The following is a 22,498-nucleotide window of genomic DNA, read 5'->3' on the forward strand; positions in this document are numbered from 1 at the left end:
AGTAAAATCAGCAATGAAAACGCTTTTTGCTGCTTTTGGGCCAAGACTGAAAATTACCAAGACATCTACGAAGAAGCAAGAAATCAAACCGGCGACTCAAGACCTGCACGCTCCCATCCTGACTTCGAAAGCGACGACGCCCGAGCCCAGAGAGCCATGCCGATTTCGCCCTACACCACAGACAAGATCGAATACCAACGCACACAAAAAGAAGAAAAGAACCGTCGCCACCACCAGAACCCCAAAAACCGAGCCAGAGACCGACTCATCTGAGGAGGAGCGGATCGAGAGAGCTGAAATGGAGAGAACCTTCCACGACACCACCAAAGAAGAAATGAGCAACGCGCATGTGCGAAACTACGTAGACGACCCAGAAGGACTTGAACTGGCCAGAGAACCGCGCAGACTCATTGCAAGCATCCCAATGCCGTTCTGTAATTTCCTGCACTTGAGAGATCACGGACTGCCCCAGGTTGTAAGTAATGGACAGAATAATGTAGGTAACTTACCCAGTGACTTCCCAAAACTTAGAATTGATGGCATTAATTTACAAGAGTGGTACCAACAGCTTCAGGTTATTTTCATGAAAGAAAATTTACTATTCTTTATAACTAGCCCTCCAAGAAGACCTTGGACTTTAAAAATAGATTGTTTACATCATAGAGCATTTTTCATAATAATATCTAGCGTGTCTCCTGCAATGTATCATAGCATCAAACCAAACCTAACTGTATCAGAAATAATTCAATGCATGTTTAATCTATTTCACAGCGATAGCGTAGCTACAACCACAAGAATGTCTAAGGATTTCTTTTCCTCTAGAGTAAAACCAGGGGTTTCTATAAGTGAGCATTTGATAAATCTAAACAAAATAAGAGCTGAGCTACAATTGAGGGGGGAAGTGATTTCAGATCAAACAATGAAAAGTGTTATTATCAATTCACTTGATCCATCATGGGATAGCTTTATGTCACACTTAGATACCATTAATTTGGGATATTTATCCATAGAAAGTCTATCTAACAAATTGATAGCAGAAGACAATTCAAGAAAAAATCGATCCAGTAACCAAACAGACCACAAACCTTTTAGGAAAGTAGTCTTTCAAGATAAACATAATGAGGCCTTTAGATGCTACAATTGTGGATCCAGGGAACATAGTAGAAGAGACTGCCCCAAAGTCTCAAGAGAGAGACATAGACCAGAATATAGGAGCAAATATAATTACAGACAATCTTCCACAGATAGACACAAATATAGAAGTCCACCAAATTACAAAGAAAGTAGAGGGGGTAGAGAAAATTCAAAAGAGAGGAAATCTGGGTCACTGAATGGGCTAAATAAACAAGACAGCACCAGAACACAGCAGGATGAGAATAACAATTGGCTTATTGATTCTGGTGCAACAAATCACACCACCAACAACAAAAGTATATTATCTTCATTTATAGAAGATAAGTTTGTGATAAAGGTAGCTAATCAAGAAAAGGTTCAAGTACTAGGCAAAGGAAATGTGACCTTGCCTGGTCTAGGGAAAATAGAGGGGGTATTATTAATCCCAGAAATACCTCACAACATACTAAGTGCCATAAAATTAAGCAGAGAATCTGATATCAATATAGTTTTCTCAAAGGGGAAAGCAACTATAGAAAAGAACAAAACAAATGTAGGTACTGTAATGATAAAAGGAGGTCTACCTTATCTGATAACTAAAGAAAGATGTTTACATAACATTGATTCAAATATGGAAGATTGTATTGAAGCAGATGATGAAAATGTCAGTAACAGTGACAATGATGAGTGTAGAATAACTCATGATCACAAAAATACATACAAGGAAAAGAAACCAAAAATAGGTAAACCAATTCATGATGAGTGTGCTCACATCTTACACAGGAAGTTAGGACATGCAAGCTTTCCTGTAGTACAAAAAATGACTGAACACGCAGAAGGTGTCAAAATAAAAAATTGTGAAAATTATTTGGAATGCTCAGTATGTAAATCCACCAAACTAAAAACCAGTCCCAGACCAAAAAAATCTAACAGATCAACTAACAATATTTTTGATTTGGTACATATGGACTTAGTTGGCCCATTAAGTCCCTCAATTACCTATAGAAAACGTTACTTCCTAACAATAGTGGATGACTACAGCCGATATGGTTTTGTTTACACATTAAAGCACAAGGATGAAACATTTCAGAAATTTAAGGAATTCTACAAACGTATAGAAACACAACATAATATCAGAATAAAGCAAATTATGACAGATAGGGGATGTGAATTCATGTCTAAAGAATTCTCCCAATGGTTAAAGGATAGAGGAATGTTACATTTCACGTCCAATCCTTTTTCTGCATTTCAAAATGGAGTTGCAGAGAGGAAAAATTCCACACTACAAACCATGATTAGGTGCACATTAGAGGATGCTGGTTTAGGCAAACAATTTTGGTCAGAGGCATTACATTATTCGAATTACACTCAAAATAGAACCTGGTCCAGTATTGTGAATAAGACACCATATGAGGTGATGTACAATAGAAAACCCAAATTATCACACATGCACATATTTGGAGTCACTGCAGACGTACACATACCTAAACAATTGAGGAGAAAGGGAGAAAACGTATCCAGGAGATTAAGATTCATGGGATACGAAACTGGAACCAAAGGGTACAGATTTATTGATAGTAATAACAAATTTATAGTATCCAGAACAGCTGTGTTCCATGAACAGGCCAATTGGTCAAAATTGCACCTTAATGAAATATTTCCTAATAAATGTAAAGATACGATATCTTGCGAGGAAGGAACAACAGAAAATCAAAATATTAACAAAAGTAAGAACAAAACCAAAACTTGGACTAATAGTCAGCATAAAATAAAGACAGACACATTAACAAAAAAGGAAGCTAGATATTTGCATGATAACCATAGCAAGCCTGAAAGAACTATTAGAAACAATAGAAACCAAATACCAAATAAATACAAAGATTACGTAATGCATATGAATGGAGAACAAATAACACCTAATACATATGAAGAAGTATTGAAACTTCCACATGAAGAAAGAGAAAAATGGGAACTAGCTATGGAAAAAGAGATGGAAAGTTTACAAGGATTAAATGTATTCACACCTGCGATCGCACCTAAGGATAAAACAATTATAGGTACCAGGTGGATTTATAAAATTAAGAACTTAGAAGGAGGCAATACCTTATACAAGGCTAGACTAGTTGCACAAGGCTATGCACAAAAATATCCAGAAGACTATACTGATACATATTCACCCACAGTGAGAACAGAGAGTGTCAAAACAGCCCTTGTAGTAGCATCTGCACTCAATCTGGACGTATTCCAATATGACATACAGACCGCATACTTACATGCAAAATTAGATAAGGAAATATATGTAAGAGCACCACACAGTCAATACACTAATAAGAACGAAATTTGGTTATTAAATAAGAGTCTGTACGGATTAAAGCAATCCGGCAAAAGATGGTACGATTGCTTGGTAAAAGTACTTAAGACCATGGATTTCAACGCCACCACTGCTGATAACTGTTTCTTTGTAAAAAAGAGTAATGATCATATTGAATTTGTATTAATTTACGTGGACGATATTTTATACATTGGAAAGCATAAAGAGAGCAGGGAAATCTTTGTAAATAAGTTAAATGAACACTTCTCACTGAAATCTCTGGGTAAAGTGAATAAATACCTTGGTGTGCAAATTAACAAAACTAAAAGGGGATTCAAACTTACACAGAAAGATAAAATCATCGAACTCCTAAACAAATGTAACTTAAATAATGCCAAAACCTGTGACACCCCTATGCAAACTGATTTTCTTAGAAACACTGATGAATCTTCCCCTGAGTTTAAAGACAACACATTTTACAGATCAGTTATAGGTTCACTCCTTTATATATCTAATTGGACTAGGCCAGATATTGCATTACCTCTCAATCTATTGTCAAGATATGTTAGTAAACCAACCTTGTATCATTGGGAAGCTGTCAAAAGAATTCTAAGATATCTGAAGGGTACATTAGATTTTTGTTTAATGTTGGAACCCAATAATGACAGAGAACCAAAAATTACTTGTTATGCTGATGCAGATTGGGCTGGTGATACATCATGCAGAAAGAGTACTTCTGGTTATGTTTTTCTATTGAATGATTGTCCAGTTTACTGGTATACTGGTAAACAAGAACTAGTAGCCACTTCTACTACAGAAGCGGAATATGTTTGTTTGTCCAAGGCTGCAAATAACCTTGTATGGTTCAATGATCTGATCACTGATGTTTGGAAGAAACCCACTTTACCATTTATTATGCATGAAGACAATAAAGCGGCCATTGAAATATCCAGATCCGATGCAATTGGACAAAGGTCCAGGCATATTGATATAAAGTTTAAGCATGTGAGACAACTGTCTCAAGACGGATTCATTAAAGCAATACATTGCGATACTTCTGAACAACTAGCTGACATATTAACAAAACCCTTACCTTCTAAACAACACAAATATTTAACTTCTAAATTATATGTATTATATTGTCCTGAATCAGAATGTAATTGGTGTTGTGTAACGAACCGGCATTTAGAGGGGGATTTGTCAGATGTAAATGCCTTATTCTCCAATGTGTAAATAATGTATATATGGAACATCAGAGGTTAACTTATTCTTTGGACTTTAATGTATTCATAACTTACCACTCCCATTCCTAGCTCCACCCCTTGTATATATAAGGAGCCACCCTCACCATTCTCGTTGCTTCTACCTTGAATATTCAGTGAATATAGAATGCCTATCATAATTAAAAAGAAATATATTTAAAGCTCTAACTCCTATTATCTTTATTGAGTCTGATCCTGAAAATATTGCAACAGTAATGCTACCAATTTATGATCTTGGCATCTTTTAAAAAGTGGTAGTTACTGTTAGTTCCATGCCAAGAAGCAGAATACCACATCTAGACATTATCATAAGGGGTCATATTATCTGTGGTATATTGGAGAAGAAAACATTTGAACTAAACTTTAGTCTAGTCTAGGCAGATACAGTACATCTTATGCAGTTAGAGCACACATTGTACTAAGCTAGGGAGGACATCTTTCAGGTGGCAAGACATGCTTAAATATTGTGGGTGAGGAAAATGCTGCAAATGGTCAATGCAGTGGTGCAAAATGGATAAATGTGGGTTTTGATTCCTTTCTTCAGATTGAGAAAAATGGGGCTGAAGTTTTTTTTCCCTTTGATATTCAAAAGAGATGGCAGCATCTTGTCTCCTCTGTTGATCTTAGGAAAGGTAAACTAGATTTATGGAGATTCTCAATCATCCAGGTCATGATTTCAAAAGACAATTGGACTTTCTTGGTGTTCCTTTGAAAACACCTTAACATCTAAGAAGGTGAAAATTTTTCAAAGGAAAAAAAAAAACATAAGAAAGTCCAGTTGCCTTTGGTGGTGGGGAGGGGAACACTTTTGGATTAAGATTGTTCTTAGCTACTATTTGGATGGGACTCACCAGGAAATTCAGGGTTACAGAATAGTCTGGGAAATGTACCAAAAGAGAAATCACAGAAGAAGGAAATGACAAGAGGTGTTCCTAGAGTTACAAATTGCCCATTCCTATGTCAAGTATTTATGAGATAAATTTCGCTGGTTTCACACAGCACCCAGCTTCAAGCTAAACAGAGCTCATTGTGGCTCGGTATGATGTGTAAAGACATTTTTGTGCAGAGCCAATGGTACAAACTGTAACCTGAATTCATTCCTTTCTGAACAAATTAACCAAAAGGATTCTTCATAAAGCATATTCTTCCATTAATAATTGTAGTTATAACATAAATTTCAAAATATAAATATTTTGTCTGAATATGTACATACCTAAAAAACAAACTACTGTGCATGATTCCCATAACAGATGTGCTATAAGATTGAGTGCTGTAATGAAGTAGTAGATACTTTATTGCATTCCAAATTCTCTCAGCATTTTAATAGCTTCCAGATTTAATAATGTTTTATTAAAGAGCATATAATCATAAAAGGTTAAAGTTAATATTTATGATAATATTTATAATTCTAAAATTTCTTTTTTTATCAAACTATCAGTGCTGAAATTCCCTAGTCTAATGTAATTAGTGTTACCCTAAAAGGCTATTTGTTTTGCAGAATTCTTAGGACTGCCAAGCTCAAACAATGTGACTTTGGATATTGTAACCAACTAGTTTCCAAACAAATAATGCTGCTGCTGTAAGTTATTTTCTATGTATTACATTGTTGGCCATGTTTCTTCCATGACAAAATTTAAAAGGCATTATAGGACTCAAGAATACCCATACATGTGTTAATGATGCCTTGCTTATTTATTTATTGGATTTTACACTACTTTTCAGTTGAAAAGGCTCCAGAAACGGTTTCTAAAATGCTAAATACAAGGCAAAATCTGCTCTCAGGACTGAAATTGAAAAAGATATCGTATAAAAGAGAAAGTGTAAAAAAAAAAAGTATCCACTAATGTTTAATGTTCTAAGGTTTTTCCCAGTGACCATCTGGAATATAGCTATAAAGGGACATCCTTTTTTAAATAAATATTTTATTGATTTTCAACAATTAGAATACAAAAAGAAGAAAGTTTGTGCATAACTATGACCATTTACATGACATATTACTATATTTCACTTATACTCTATACATTCTAACTAAATTCAGTCCTACTTTATCTAATTTTTTTCTATTCTCAATCCATTTATACCACTTCTCCCATATTACATAATATTCCAAATCCATCAAGTGTCATCTTATCCGTTCCAGCGCAGTCCAAGACTTTTTTAATTATTAAGTCTTCTGAGGGTATATTTGTGTTTCTCCAACACTGTGCAAAGGCTAGTCTTGCCGCCATTATTATATGTAAAATAATGTACGTTTTTGTGTGTGTCGTATTTCTTTTTCATTATCCCCAAAAGAAACCGTTCCAGAGTGTATTCTATTTGGATGCCAGTTAATTCCTGTAACTAATTTTGTATTTTTTTCCAATATTTTTTCAATTCTGGGCATAACCACCATGCATGAAAGAAGGTAAGCTGCTTTTGTCCACATTTCCAACAATTTGGAGTTAAATCTGGATATATCTTTGCTAATCTTGAAGGTGCCAAATACCAGCGATAAAACATTTTGTATTGATTTTCTTTATATTTTGCTGATTTTGTTATTTTATAATTTCTGTTCCAAATTGTTTCCCAATCCTCTAATTCGATATTATATACTACATTTTTTTCCCAAGCTATTATCGCTCCCTTCACTATGTCCTCTGCTCTGTCAAATTCTAATAAATAATTATAAAATTTAGTTATCAATTTTTTTATCCGGACCAATCAATAATTTGACTAATTGTTGTGGGACCAATTCAATTCCATATTCTTCTTTATCTTTTAAGTATCATGACTTTAATTGCAAATAATGCCACTAATCTATATTTATTCACTGTTTTTCTAAATCTTGTCTACTTTTTAAATTTTCTTGATAATCTAAAATTTCTTTGTATTTGGCAAAGAGGCATCCTTTATATGAAGCGAAGATAGTGATTTCCTATAAGAGGGAAATCCAAGTTGCTAGTCCATCAGATGTACTAATAAAATAGATTCAGTTTCCCTTTTTTCTTGTTAGCTAACATATTGCTTTGGAAAATTACCAATTACCAGAAACCAATTTTCATCTGTGATAACCATTGGGAGAGAGGCTTCAAATAATGGAAAAAGCCTGCAGAAAGAAATCAAATTGATCTTGCTCATCAATGAAATATGATCCATTTCATTTTCTCTGTGGTGCTGAGTAACTCATCAAGGTGAATCATGGCCAGATGCCACCAATTTATTTGATAGTGAGAAAGCTATTAAATCAAAACTTTGCAATAAATAGAAAATAAAAATAAACAAGAGGTGTGGCTGTAACAGTCTCTCTTTTAGTCCTGTAAGATTAAATTAAATTGTAGCAAGTGCTATACAATATTTATTCCTAGATATCTAAATCCATCTCAAGTTAGATTTTTTGGGTGAAGTTAATTTCATGTAGCTTCTACCAATATTAAGTAGTAGGATAGCAAACAACAAGAGTCAAATACTACATCAAGTACTAAATAAAATGTATATAGTTCAAACTGTAATCAGGATATGTGGTTATATAACTTCTAAGTCTTTGAACTCTTTGACTCTTGCTTTTTCAATTAGTTATTGTTATTACTTCTATGATAAGATCTAACAAATAGATGAAAGTGAATGTCCTTCGTGGTATCCTATTGATTTGGGAAAAAAATCAATGTCCCATTCATAGATGATAATTATAGTTTATGACAGTGAATAACTGATAATTATAAAAACAAAATTATATCCACATCTTAGATTTAAGAGTATTTTTAAGTCATTTGTCTTTGACACTATCAAATCTCTAAAAACATTTAAAAGGCAGCACTATTAGAGGCTTTGCTATTCTGTGTATGCACTAAATCTATACGATAACATCCATAAGAGTTTTTATTTTGTTTAAGAATAACATAATCAATGTGGTTGTGCACATGTTTACATTACACCATTGATATGAGTCTACCCTCAGGTTTATACGTAAAGCCATTCAACTGACTGTTTTCTATCTAGATCAAATTAAGGGTCAAAAGGGATGATATTTTAGCCCTTGGATGTAATTATGTTCAATTATTTCACTTAATATTTTTATATCCCACTATGCTGCATTATTTTCATCAGTTTTTAGTCATTAAACTAATCAATAAATAATTGGCAAAACTAAGTACTAGTTAGACTTAGAACTTTGTGATTTAAAAAAAAGTATTTTGAGTTATGTATTTTATTTATTATTGTTTGATTACTACGGTAGAATATTTGTGCTTGTTACTTCTCCAGGTTTGGGATCATTGTACAATTTGTAATGTCATAGTCCTCAAGTTTTCTGGCTACTTAAACTGAAAAATAATGTTCTGTCAGATCATAGTATAGTTTTATAAGAAGAGTTTCACCTGATCAAAGTCCTAATTTTTCATGAATCCAATACTTTCTGTCAGAAACCAAACTTTCCCAGATGAAATGTCATGCCTTTGATTTTACACAGATGTGTGTGTCTGTGTGTCTATGTGAGTATTGTATTACAATACATTTGCCTTTTATCAGAATATGCTGAAGAATTAGAATATTATAACTAGAAAAGGAATGAGAAATAGCACAGAAGTTGCTACAAGGATTTTCAAATGATACCCCACCCCTTTATTTTACATGAAGGCAGAATATAATACCAAATATGCAGTAAAATTATTTCTATTATGGAGAATATCTGTAGCAAATTTTGGCCATGTATATTGATCAGCTTGATAATAGCAATGCTCTTTCTTGAATTCAGTGATGCTAATTATCAGACTTGGAGTCAAAGAAAAACGCAGAAAGGCATTTTATTCACTTGTCTTTCCTGTAAATGCACACAGTGATGCAGACTAATCCAATCAGGGACCTAAGGCGGTCACAAAGCTGCTTCTTTATTCTACAGATAAGAGTTGGCCAGAGTAGAGGCCAGAGTAAGGCAATCAATTCTATTCGCTTTTTTCAAGCTTCATCTACTCCTAGAAAGCGGCTTTTTCTAATTATAAAGGATAACTATAGATCCAAATAGTGAATAAATGGAATAGATAAATTGTTTTGCTGTGACTTATCAACTGAATTTCTGCTGTCATTTTCAGTAGATAAGGCCAAGAAAAGATTGATGAAAAGGGGTTGGTAAAGGACTAGTGAAGCTGAGCTTCAAAAGTTCTGAAAATTCTATAGGTCCCCAAACCACTTAATCATAATCATAATCATAAGTTTATTTGTCAAACATATATAAGATAACAGGTAAAAGTATAAACATAATTGGAATACATGAAAAGAGTAAGTAGAAAAGGAATATTAGGACAGGGACGGTAGGCACGCTGGTGCACTTATGCACACCCCTTACAGACCTCTTAGGAATGGGGTGAGGTCAACAGTAGACAGTTTAAGGTTAAAGTTTTGGGGGTTTGGGGAAGAAACTACAGAGGTAAACCTATGGATTATTCTGGCACATATCTACTGTAACTATCAGTAGTCTTCCATATATCACTTTTTTGAACTCTTTCTGCTCAACCATTTCAGAATGTAAATTTTCCAAAACCCCAAATGACAACTTCCTAATCTTGAGAGAAAAATGCGACTCTACTCTTTAAAAATATGACATTTGGACAAGGAGAAAGGTAGAATTAAAAGTCTTGTACAGCAACACTACCATTTTAAAATGAAATCAGTGATTTATATCAGTGCTCTGTAAATAAATAAAAGCAATTAGGAGGAGAGTCAGACAGAAAACCAAACCAATTTCTTCCTAAGGCAATATGTTTAAACACCTCTTTAAAAAGGGTAGTTATTTTCCTGGATGTATATGTAGTTCGCAGTGTATAAACATTTTATTACCAGGTTCTTAAAAAGCCCTTCTAGCAAAGAATAATAATAATAATAATAATAATAATAATAATAATAATAATAATAATAATAATAATAATACCACCTCACTTCTAAAATCTTACATCATGTTTTATAGTATTTGACCAGGCCATGGAATTTATAATGTATGAAGCTAATAAAATGTAGCCTCACTATGGCTTTATCTTTCCATAAAATATATGGAAAAATACCTGGAAATACAATTCTCAATTTTATTTTTACCATCTTAAACATGGTAAGACCTTTCTTGAAGGATCCTCCCTATATCCAAGAGAGGAAAAATTGAAACAAAGATATTTGGAAATTCAAATGTCATGGAAGCAATTTAAAAAGGCCATAGATTATTATACAACTGGATTTTGTTTTGTTTTATTTTTGGTTAGGCTTCTTCACTCAATAGCTTTGCTTTACATAATGCAGCAAAAGGTAATAATGATACAACTGTACTGAATTGCAAGATTATTACAACATTTTTTTTTTATGTTCTCATCATTCTAGATCATGGAGGAGGAGGAGAAAACACTTCAAACAGGCTAATAGGGTTAGAAAATGAAATGATCAAATATAGAAATCTGGCTCTTATGACTGAATAGTGTTCTTATCATAGGAAAACAGAACAGTAATATTAATTAAGTTTCCTCTTCTCCTGCAAGCACAGAGAAAAGCTGCAATAACATTTGTATCTATGAGCAATGTGCAGCCAATTCATAACCACAGACATCTAAAAGACAAAAGCAGGCATTTAATGCCAAGGGAAAGGGTGGAGGAAAAAACCCATTCAACACACAGAAAATAAATAGCAATTTATAGGATGTCCGATTAGGCCTTAAATATTCATATCTTTCTGACTTTTTCGAACTCCCTCCCCAAAAGTCTGTTTTAACCACAATCAAATTTTGTTATGTTAATTTCATTAATTTTATGTTAATTTAACAATTCTTAAATGAAAACTTGTAATCATTTGTTGAACTAACATTGGAATTGAAATATTCAGGATTTTAAGTAAATGTTTTCAATAGAATTTTTTTCCTGATTTACTAAATTTAATACTATACGAAAATGCATATACAGATGCATGCATAAAGAAATATCACAGAAAAATTCATACACTTAGAAAATGTGTTATATATATATATAAACATCTTGATAAATACATCCAAACTTTTGTGCTGATCAGTTAAAAACTACTTAGGCAGAAATGGGATACAGTTAATGTAAAGGTGGAACATGAAAAATTGAACAAAATCAAACTCGACAGATTTACTCATCAATATCCAAGATATTATTCACTCCACATAGATATAGTAAGTGAATCCCTACAGACAGAACAGTCTTAGTCAATAAATCAAAATGCCAAGAATTCCCTTGTCCTCTGGCATATTCCAAATTTTATAATTCAGTATTTTCATAGTTTATTAATCAATGCTTTCATGGTTCATTAACGCCTCCTATGAACAATTGTTTTATATTCAAAAATATCCTAATGTGACACTGTATTAATCTGTGCTGTTAACTGAACTGTTACTGGACACATTTACAATTTTGAAGATTTCTTCAGACACATTAATTTATCTTTTAATCATTCTCAGAGGCAAAAACCATCTTGCTCTATTTTTTCTAAAAACAATAAAACCAAATCTATTACAGATCAAAGCTCAGTTTTTGGCTGAAATATTTGACTAGTCTAAACCTACTCACTGCCAAGCATGTGAGATTGAAAGTTGGTTAACATCTGGCAAAACCTACTTGATAATGAAAGGTCCAACAAAAAAGCCAATATTAAGTGACTACAGGCCAATTAGCTGCTTACCAAAAAATTTTTAAATACTAACTGGTGTGGTAGCTAATGCAGTCCAACATAATTTAATTGAAGACAAGTTCTTTTTACCCAAGAAGAAAAGAAACCACTCAAGTAGCAGATGAACAAAAGATCAGCAAACACTCCTAACTGACAAGATGATTTTGGAATACTGCAACAGAAGGAAAACCAACTTGTCAAAATATGTAGCTAGGAATGATTACAAGAAGGCATTTAACTCCCTGTCACACAACTAGATAATCTAGTACCTAGGAATAACAGGAGTCAGTAGAAACATCAGAAACTTTGTGCAAAGATCAATAGCACATTGGAAGACACAGTTGCTGGTCAATGGTGATAGACTGGGGGAGGCTAACATCAAGAGAGGAATCTTTCAAGGAGATTCACTATCACCACTATTGTTTGTCATTGTATTGATTCCTCTGTCAACAATACTGAACAAATCAGACCATGGCTATCAAACATCAAAAACATTTTCCAAGGGCTATCCTATATCCCTTACATGGACAATCTGAAGCCGACTGGAAAAAACACCATTTGAAATAAAATCACTGTCCAATTATATATAGCCAAGGAATGCAATGAATTTGAAATGGACAAATATGCCACCCTTACCATCAACATAAGAAAAATAATGAAAACTAAAGGAATTGAGCCTTATGGAAACAACATCAAGAATATGGATGAAGCTAACTACAAGTACCTGGCCTGTTGTGACCGAGGCCACGTAGTAATTACCAAACACAATTCAATCTTGAACAAACTTATTTTATTAAAACAGCTGAGAATTAATTCATTCTGAGTTTAGTCGAAAACAAATCCTTCATAACCAGTCCTACGGCCTTATCACCAAACTTTGATGATAAGGCTTTTCTTGGCAAAAACCCTACAAAATTCAAGAGATGCTGACAAGAAGCACCGTAATCAACATTGCTTTTCTACAAAGAACGCAACGGCTTGTTGCTGCTCTTTTAAGCCTTATGGGAGTGGCCAATCATCTTCTGGCCTTACTCCCGAGTCGTCCTTTCTGCTTCAGCTGCTCTTGCCTTCTGGCAGCTCTTCGCATGCATGCACTAGAAACAATCTTCTCCTGTTCCTCTGTCTCTCTGCTGTCCGCCTCTGGAGGCTCCGGAGTCCACGCATCGCTCCCAGATGGCCATGGCCCCATCTCTGCCTCCGACGCAGAGCTCTCATCTGGGCCTTCCCCTGACTCTATGACTGGCCCATTGTCGTCCTCAGCCTTCTCATTGTCCGAGTCCGCTGCCAGGTCTGCAGGCTGCTGGCGGACCACAACATGGCCATCCTTCATACTGCTAATATTCACATATACTGAAATCAAGGAGGAGTTAGTAATGAATAAATTAAAAAAGTGGAAAAAATAAAGTCCAACTCAGTGGAAGAGGTATTATTAAAGCAATTAATACCTGACAATTCTGGCCATTAGGTGCACAGTTGAAACTTTGGACTGGACTCAAGCAGAAATAAAAGCCCTGGAAAGGAAAATGATAACAATGAATCATGCCCTTTATCCATGCAGTGATCTATTTATCAAGCAGCATAGATTAGTGTGAAATGTTTCAAATATACCAGACAGTTGAAGAGAAAGAGGAAGAGGAAGAGGAAGAGGGAGAGGAGGAGGAGGAGGAAGAGGAGGAAGAGGAAGACAAAGAGGAAGAGGAAGAGGAAGAGGAAGAAGAAGAAGAAGAAGAAGAAGAAGAAGAAGAAGAAGAAGAAGAAGAAGAAGAAGAAGAAGAAGAAGAAGAAGAAGAAGAAGAAGAAGAAGAAGAAGAAGAAGAAAGGCATTGGAAGCCTATGAAGAGAAGAAAAGTGAAGAAAATGCACTAAAGCTATATACCATGAAGCCTTACTGGATACTGAAGAGTCCAAATTGGCCTATAAGAAAGATTAAACAAAGAATAGTAAAGAGACATGGAAAAATGAAGTATTACATGTACATTAGAAAACTTGCAGCCAAAGCAGATAACAAGAAGACTTGGCAATGGTTAAGATGGAAGAAAATACCAAATCCAGTCTATACATCTGACTGATAGTGCAACCAACTATAATAATTTAATTCTGTTTCAAATACAAAAGCTTAGTCAGTTCCTGCTCAGTTTCCAGGGAGCTGCTTAGAAGTGTGCCACAGAACTGACCATGTTTACCTCTGAATATGTCAACCACAGTGGCTGGCAAACTGTCAGGATTCTGGATAATCATAGCCTTTAGCCCATCACAACTTGTTCTCCTTTATTAACTGTTTATTTAATAATTTGTTTCACGTTTAACATAGATTTATAATGTACATGCAATGACAGTAACACTGTCATGTCTCATATATAAATATTTTGCAAAATCAATGCCTCCACTTCTGAAAACAGACCATTTTATGTGTTCAGAAGCAATCCGAAAACTGGTCACATAAGTTATATCTTTACTGAAATAGAGCAGTTTAAATGCTTCAAAAATAGTCTCATAATTGGATCACCTAGAACTGTTCATTTTGGAAACAGAACATTTCAAGATGGGATGTTTTGTATGCTTCAAAGATATAATCATACTGAAATCTGTGTGAAGTATTTCTGCCTTATACCCAGAGGTCACCAAAGAAACACACAATGAATTTCTGACTTTAATGTTACATTCCTTTCTTAGCTCTGATTTCCATGGATATCAGTATCACCAGATGTCATTCAATAAAATGCAGCATGCTTTTTATCAAATGAGCTGCCAGTTTCCTCAGTTTAGTCTTTTCTACATTCAGCCTAGGTGTCAACATTACTTTCTATTAAGATCTTCTAAATTGGATTCATTAGCACTCTTTTCTCACCTGTGCACATTTTTTTTAATATGAAAAAAATCATTCAGATAGCTTCCCTATTTGTATATAGGGGACACTATAGTCTAATGAATAGAACAGAACAGAACAGAACAGAACAGAACAGAACAGCACAGCTTTATTTCAACAGTTATGATTAAACATATGAGGAATTTGTCTTTGGTGCAAAAACTATCAGTGTACATATAAACCAACAGAGTAATAATAATCATAATAAAGATACCAATAAGAGATGGTAGTAGAGAAAAAGAGAACGGTAATAATAATATTATAGCTCCGTGATGGCAAACCTATGGCACGAGTGCCACAGGTGGCACGCAGCGCCCTTTCTGCGTGCACGTGAGCACGTGAGGGCTTTCTGTGGGCACGTGAGCCGTCGCCCCAGTTCAGGTCCACCGTGCATGCGCGTGTGCCCCCCAATGACCAGTTGACCATCGGGTCTCTGCCGCTCATGTGTGGCGGTGGGGTGGTTATGGGAGGTGCGTGCATGCACGGTGGCTGGGTGCATGTGTGGGACCATGTGCATATTGCATTTTGGGCACTCGATGCAGAAAAGGTTAGCCATCAGTGCTATAGCCATACAACATGGGTGAATATAAGACAGGAAGGATTAGGTCTTCAGCAGAGTGATTGCATGAAAGAAAAAACTATCACTGTTTTGACATGTAATGTCCTATAGTGGTGTCCCAAAGGGAGGAATTGAAACAGTTTATGTCCAGGGTGTTAGGAGTCTGTAGTTATTTTCTAAGCCCTCCACAGAAATTCTAGAAAGCAGGCTGGTTACATGGTTTTTTTTTTCCTGCAGTCCTAATTATCTGTTGGAGTCTGTACCTGTCTTGTTTAGTTGCTATACCAAACCAGACAGTTCAGAAGTACAAATGACAGAGTCAATAATTCCTCTGTAGAACTGTATCAACAGCTCCTGAGGCAATCTGAACTTCCTAAACTGATGAAGCAAGACCATTCCTTGCTTTGCTTTTTTAATGATGGTTCTAATGTTAGGTGTCCATTTCAAATCCTGGCAGATTATAAACCCGAAGAAGGATTCTACTACTGATACTACTACAGAATATAGTAAAAACTGGTAGTATGGGAGGGCTGGCTCCAGGGATGAAATGCTCCTTATCCGATAGCAAGGGCAGTGGATAGTTCGGACAACCAGTAGCAAAAATCCCTGCACCCCCCCACCCACCCAATGCCCAGTTGAGCCGCATGATCATCAGAAGCTGTTTTTTTTTTTACTTTTAAAAGCATTTTTTCTACAACCTCTTCGGCCAAAAAAAAAGCTTTTAAAAGTAAAAAAAAAAGCCTCTGATGATCGCACAGCTCAGATGGGATTGTCAGAGGCTTTTAAAAGCATTTTTTTCTACAACCTCTTCGGCCAAAGAGATTGTAGAAAAAAATGCTTTTAAAAGCCTCTGACTATCCCAGCTGAGTTGCCTGATCATCAGAGGCTTTTAAAAGCATTTTTTACAACCTCTTCAGCTGAAGAGGTTGTAGAAAAAATGCTTTTAAAAGAAAAAAAAAAAAGTCGGCCATGCCCACCCAGTCATATTACCCCCCACAGAACCGGTAGTAACAAATTTTACATTTCACCACTGGCTGGCTCCTACTAAAATCTACAATAAAGGCCCATATTATTAAATTCTAAATGAAAGGAGAAGGCAAAAAAGAAGGAAACACATATCCCAAAGGTCCTGTTCAAAAAGCAACTGGACTTTTTTTGGTTGGGTTGTTTTTTCGTTATTTGTTTGCCTTGGAAAACATTTTGCTTATTATCTAAGAAGCTTCTTTAGTTCAGGAAGAAGTTCAGTTCAGTTAAGAAAACGCATACTTACAAGACTAAGAATGTAAAGTTTGCTATATTAAAATTAGTCTATTCAAAATTGCTGGGTTTGTGTATGATTAAAGGGAAAGGAAGCACTTTGGTGTAATAGTTAAAGGTACTAGAAACTGAGAGACAATAAATTTTAATCCTTGCTTGGTTTCGAAGACAACTGAGTGACAATGGGTCATTAATTCTCTCTGAGCCCTAGCATTGGCAAACTGATCATATGTGATGGCAAACTTATGGCACGAGTGCCACAGGTGGCACACAGTGCCCTCTCTGTGGCCACACGAACCATCGTCCCAGTTCAGTTCTGCCACATATGTGCACATGCCTCCTGCTGGTCATGCAGGGGGCAGGGCGCATGAGGGGGGCATGCGTGCATGTGGGGGGATGGGGCACATGTGCAGGGACCACACACACATTACATTTTGGGGGTTTAGGCACATGTGTATGTATGTGCGCACTTTGGGCACTTGATCCAGAAAAAGTTAGCCATTCCTGATATAGAATAGCGGAAGGAACCTATAAAAATAGGAGCCAATTCCGGACAGTATTAAGGCATCAATCTAGAATCTAAGAAACTGCTGACTTCTAGCCCTAAGTCTTAGCACCTTAGGTCAGTCACTCTCAGCCCTAGGAAGCAGGCAAATGGCAAAGCGCTTTTGAACACCTTGCCAAGAAAACTGCAGAGACTTGTCCATGCAGCCATCAGGAGTTAAGACTGACTTGAGGTCACACACACACACACATACACACATAATCAACACATACTGGATCATTATCAAATGCATAGAAGAAAGAAGTTTCATATATGCAAAAGCTTCTTCACTATTCAAACGTGCAAAGGCTTCTACAGAAATAGTTATTCTGATAAGCAATTTCTGTTAAAACATCTCAGGATACAACTTCTTCCCTATAGACATCCAGGCAAATGTCTAACAGAAGGATAATATCTCATATGTAATATTTTGGAGAAAAATAAAGCTCCTATTTTATCTCAGTTGGACCATTTCACTTATGCAATGATTGATGTCTGCACTAAATCCTGTTTTTGCCAACTTCACAACTGGAATTTCAATAGGATTCTATCAAGCCTAATCATATTAACTGTATAATTCACTGACTTTTATATCACCTTACTTTGGCAAGCATTAATATCAAGGTCTCCAAACAGATATTCTTGAATATAGCAATATGTCCCTTCTCTGACCGAGATGCCAATGAATTGGGGCAAAGCTGTGTAAATCAGCACTGCATTGCATGCATATATGCTTTTTTATATTTCTATCCATAGTCACTGGAATAATTATGTAATGTCCCTTTCCTGCTTCTTTGAATGCTTATTTTTTCCAAAGTAAATAATTGCCTATTAATGTGCAATTATCTTATCATTCCCTATCGTTTATCCTAGTCAATTTTTCATTACAGCAGACAGATGTGCAAAAGAGGCCTTTAGATACAGTCTGGCCCCTCCCTGTTTTGTGCTAATTACTGGAACTTCCATTCTTTATCACCCTGCACTTTAATGACAAAGAATGACAAGTCTAGAGCCTGTTTGGCTTAAGCTAATTACAGCCATTCCCCATTCAATTTATGCTTGGAGGAGTTCAATAATTGTGACACAATTTGCCGGCAATGCTTGCCATGCATACTTACAAACCATCAGGACTGGGTTTGCTTGTGAATATTTTTCTCTTATTTAGGTAACATCTGCACCAGCCAATTTGACTTTCATTTCCAAGGCAGTATAAACTATTTTTACTGAGGTCTTATACAACCTTCTCTCTCTTGCTGCAAATTCTCTCAATGTCTATTCACTAGGGATGATCCCCACTTTGTGTTACTTAGTTACCTCGGTTTAAGTCATTGTTTGTGTGAGTCCTAGAATGATTGTTCTATGGAATGCAGATTTCTGCATGTGGTCTCCTAGGAAGGTACAGTCTGAAAGGAATTTCGAGTGGAATTTGTTGCTGAATACATCTGAATACTAGATTGCATTGCACCAGAGCACAATTATACTTCCCTTATTCAAATATTCCAGCTCCTAAAATTTATTATGAAATGTGATAATGTTTTCTAAGCTGATAGTACTTTTCAGATGTATCTAAATGTCAGGAAGAAAATCAATAGAGATTCATATTATAGCATTCATTAGTAACATGGTAACAATACTTTTAATATTGTGGTTGTGGTGTTTATTTCATTTCATTTCATTTTATTCTGTTCATTTTTATGTTTTTTGTTCTTTTTTGGTATATTTGTGTTTGTCATTTTTCTTTATTTGGGTGTATGTCGCGTTGTGATCCACCAGCGGCCTGCAGAGTTGGCAGCAGAGTCGGACAGTGAGGAGGTTGGGGAGGAACATGGGCCAGTCCTGGAGTCTGGGGAAGGCTCAGAGGGCTCAGTGTCAGAGGCAGAGAGGGGGCAGGGCCATCTGGAAGTTATGTGCTGCCTCCAGAGCCTCCTGAGTCGGACATCAGTGAGACAGAAGAACAGGGAGAGCCTGTTCCCAGTGCACGTATGCGCAGAGCTGTCAGAAGACAAGAATAGTAAAGACAAAAGGGAGGATTGGAGATAATTGGCCCCGCCCATAAGACATAAAGGAGGAGCAAAGGCACATGAGCCTTTGCAGGAAGCAACTTTGTTCATTCTGGTCGGTTTAAATTCTGAAGCTCGTTTTGACTCTGTGCTCCATGTGGCCTTGCAAAGCTAATTGCCAATTAAGTTTTGGCAGCATGTCAAGGGAGATAAAGGTGGGTGCTTATTAGCCTTATCCCGAAGGACTGTGGCAAATTTCTGTTGGACTCTTTACAAACTGTTTGTGACTCAGTACAGGATGTGAATAAACAGAATTCACAGTTGTTGAAATAAAAAGAGGGTTTTTGGAACTAATCGTGTGCTTTTTACTATCTCAGGAAGCCTAGGTCAGAACATGTTGGATGTTTAATCAAGGAAATATTTCTTCTTTTAGAGTACTTTAATATACTGTAATATGGGAGATAATATATGGTTGGACATATATCACATTTAAAGATCCCCACAATCAGTTACATGGAGAACTGCAAAAGGAAGAACAGGTCACAATAAGAAAAATGCTTTAGACATTAAAGAACTATTGTTGGTTAGAATAGGCTACCAGAGAAAAAGACTGGTATTATTCTTTGTTTCTAACATAGTTTATAACAGATGTTCTGATAGATTTATTACACATATGGATTTGCTCTTTCCATAGTATATCTATGTCTAAAGCAGATGAGGAGGACATCTGGTAGGGAATGCTGCTCTATAGATAGAACCTTTAGTATTAAACAATAGCCTAGACAATGTAGTTTTTGTTGGAAAAAGGGGTCTTATGTGTTCATATCTTTTTTCAAATATCACAAAGTGGAAAGGATGGGAAGCATAACAAGAAATTTGTTTTCTCAAAATTCAGGCATTATAGTCATTCCAGGAAAGTATGTGGTGGTCCCTGAAAATCCCCCTCTTCTATAAACTTGATCTCCATAATCACATGCCAAAAATCAACCATACAAATTCAATTTATCAAATAGTTTCTTAAGAACATTATTCCTGTACTTTGCTCATTCCTGCCCTTCCCACAGAGGGCCACAGATAGCCATAAAGAAGTGAAATAACATGCACAATGCCATTACAATGCAAGTTCCTTCATTGCATCTGTTGTGATCACACATAATAAGTACTTAAGGAGCGAAGTTACTATATCTCAATACACATTTCATCACTTGTTTCCCTCCCTCACAAATATTCATGGCACTTCCAATTCTTTGTGATATACCAGGCATAATTTTGCACAATAATTTGTTAATAATTATACTTCTTTAAGTACTTGTGAGCATATATTTGTGTCAGCAGTAAACATATCTAGATACCTTGTCATCTGTTAGCCTCTTTTTGGATAGCCTTCAATATTTGCACAAAAAAAAAAAAATCAGAGTTTTCTCTAATGATTTTTTTACTTTCCATTATGTATTGTAAATGTTTAAGTTTTATTATTAGTGCTTCTGGGGACCAGACTGATTTTACTTCATAAATATTAGATAAATAATATCTAATATTATTTGATAAATTCCAGAGAATTATCAAAACCTCTCTATGGCACCACAATTCAAAATCATTATTTATTTTTCTTCAGCCTTTCATCTTCCACTGCAGCACATTAGACCTGGAAAAATAATAACTATGCATTCAAAGTGATTTACCCAACTTTCCTTTGCATATATCCCTATTTTTTATATCCTTTCTCCTATACATATAGACACATTATAATCTATGCAATTACACTTTACATCAATCCTATGAAATAGTTTACTTGTTACATACCCAAGTCCAAGGCCTATCTATTTTTCCATCTGCCTCTTCTGCTGAATAAAGTGACTTGCCTTCTTTATAAGTAAGTCCATATAACAATAGAAGTTATGTGACTTTATACCAGACATCCATACTCATAGTATGTATAGTTGTATAGTAGCTTTTAGCAAACTCTGGAAAAAGTTAGAATGGCAATCTGCTCTTTCTTATAGAAGAATTTAGAAAACTGGGAGTTGTCTACTTCACTAACAAAACAACTGGCATTGCTCTCAGTTGTCTGCGATTTACCAGAGATTTTTAATTATCATTTCAGCTGTACTTAAATGTTATAGAAAAGAAATAAACCAAGGGAAAGAGCAGATTAACATTGCACAGAATGTATTCATTTATCTGAAAGTAAAGCTCTGTAAATTCTTGCTCTTGTTCACCTCTACTCTTTATTTGAATTAATATTCAAAAGTGTCTAGAAAGTTTCATTTCAGTAATATAATATTGATAATTACAGCACCAGCTCTTATATATTTATAAAGTGCAGTTTACTGTATATATACAAAGAATGTTTTCAAACATTTGAACACCATAGTAGCGTTTCAATTAAATCCAACATTTTGGGTTGGGTTGTTTATGATCCTGATTTTTAAGATGTTGACAGCTGCAAAACACAGAGAGGTAGGTTCCCAGTCAGTAATCTGTTTGCACTTTGTAGATCCATACGCAAAAAATAGAACACCAAATTTTAAAGGAAGAAACAATTAGCCTCCAGGATTTTGGAAAAAGAAACAATACTCTCAATCACTTTATCACTGCACTTTCCAGAATGGCCACCAAGAACATGCAGACTGGCTTTACCACTGTAGCTGAACTGTAATGTGGTTTATTTGGTTTTGCTTTTGTAGATGATATAAACCAGGCAGTGTGTTTTATAAGCCATTATTTATGGCTTGGCACAACATATTATTTTAGTCAACTGTGGTTTATGGAAGAGACCGTGAACATCAAAACTGTGGTTTAGTACGATGTGTGCACCCCCACCACAATTTCCATAAGGATGGTCAGATTAGTCTGTTCACATAAACACAGCAGATATTAGTACATTTTACAACATGACTTCCACTGGCTATGAACCACATCATTACTGTAAATTTATTATAAATTGGCA

The 22,498-nt window shown here is 35.4% G+C and overlaps 1 long non-coding RNA gene across 1 annotated transcript; it reads right to left on the reverse strand.

The window, feature by feature from the left end:
- Positions 1-11,696: 11,696 nt before the first annotated feature.
- On the reverse strand, positions 11,697-21,560 carry LOC148113078 (uncharacterized). Its single transcript, XR_015728501.1, has 3 exons — positions 21,352-21,560; positions 13,768-13,833; positions 11,697-13,672 (listed from the first exon to the last, which is right to left on the reverse strand). It is a non-coding gene; the product is annotated as an uncharacterized LOC148113078 (long non-coding RNA).
- Between the last annotated feature and the right edge of the window lie 938 nt (positions 21,561-22,498).

This window comes from Pantherophis guttatus, chromosome 6 (assembly GCF_059756535.1).
Source record: "Pantherophis guttatus breed Tessera chromosome 6, ASM5975653v1, whole genome shotgun sequence".
NCBI classification, from domain to species: domain Eukaryota; kingdom Metazoa; phylum Chordata; class Lepidosauria; order Squamata; family Colubridae; genus Pantherophis; species Pantherophis guttatus.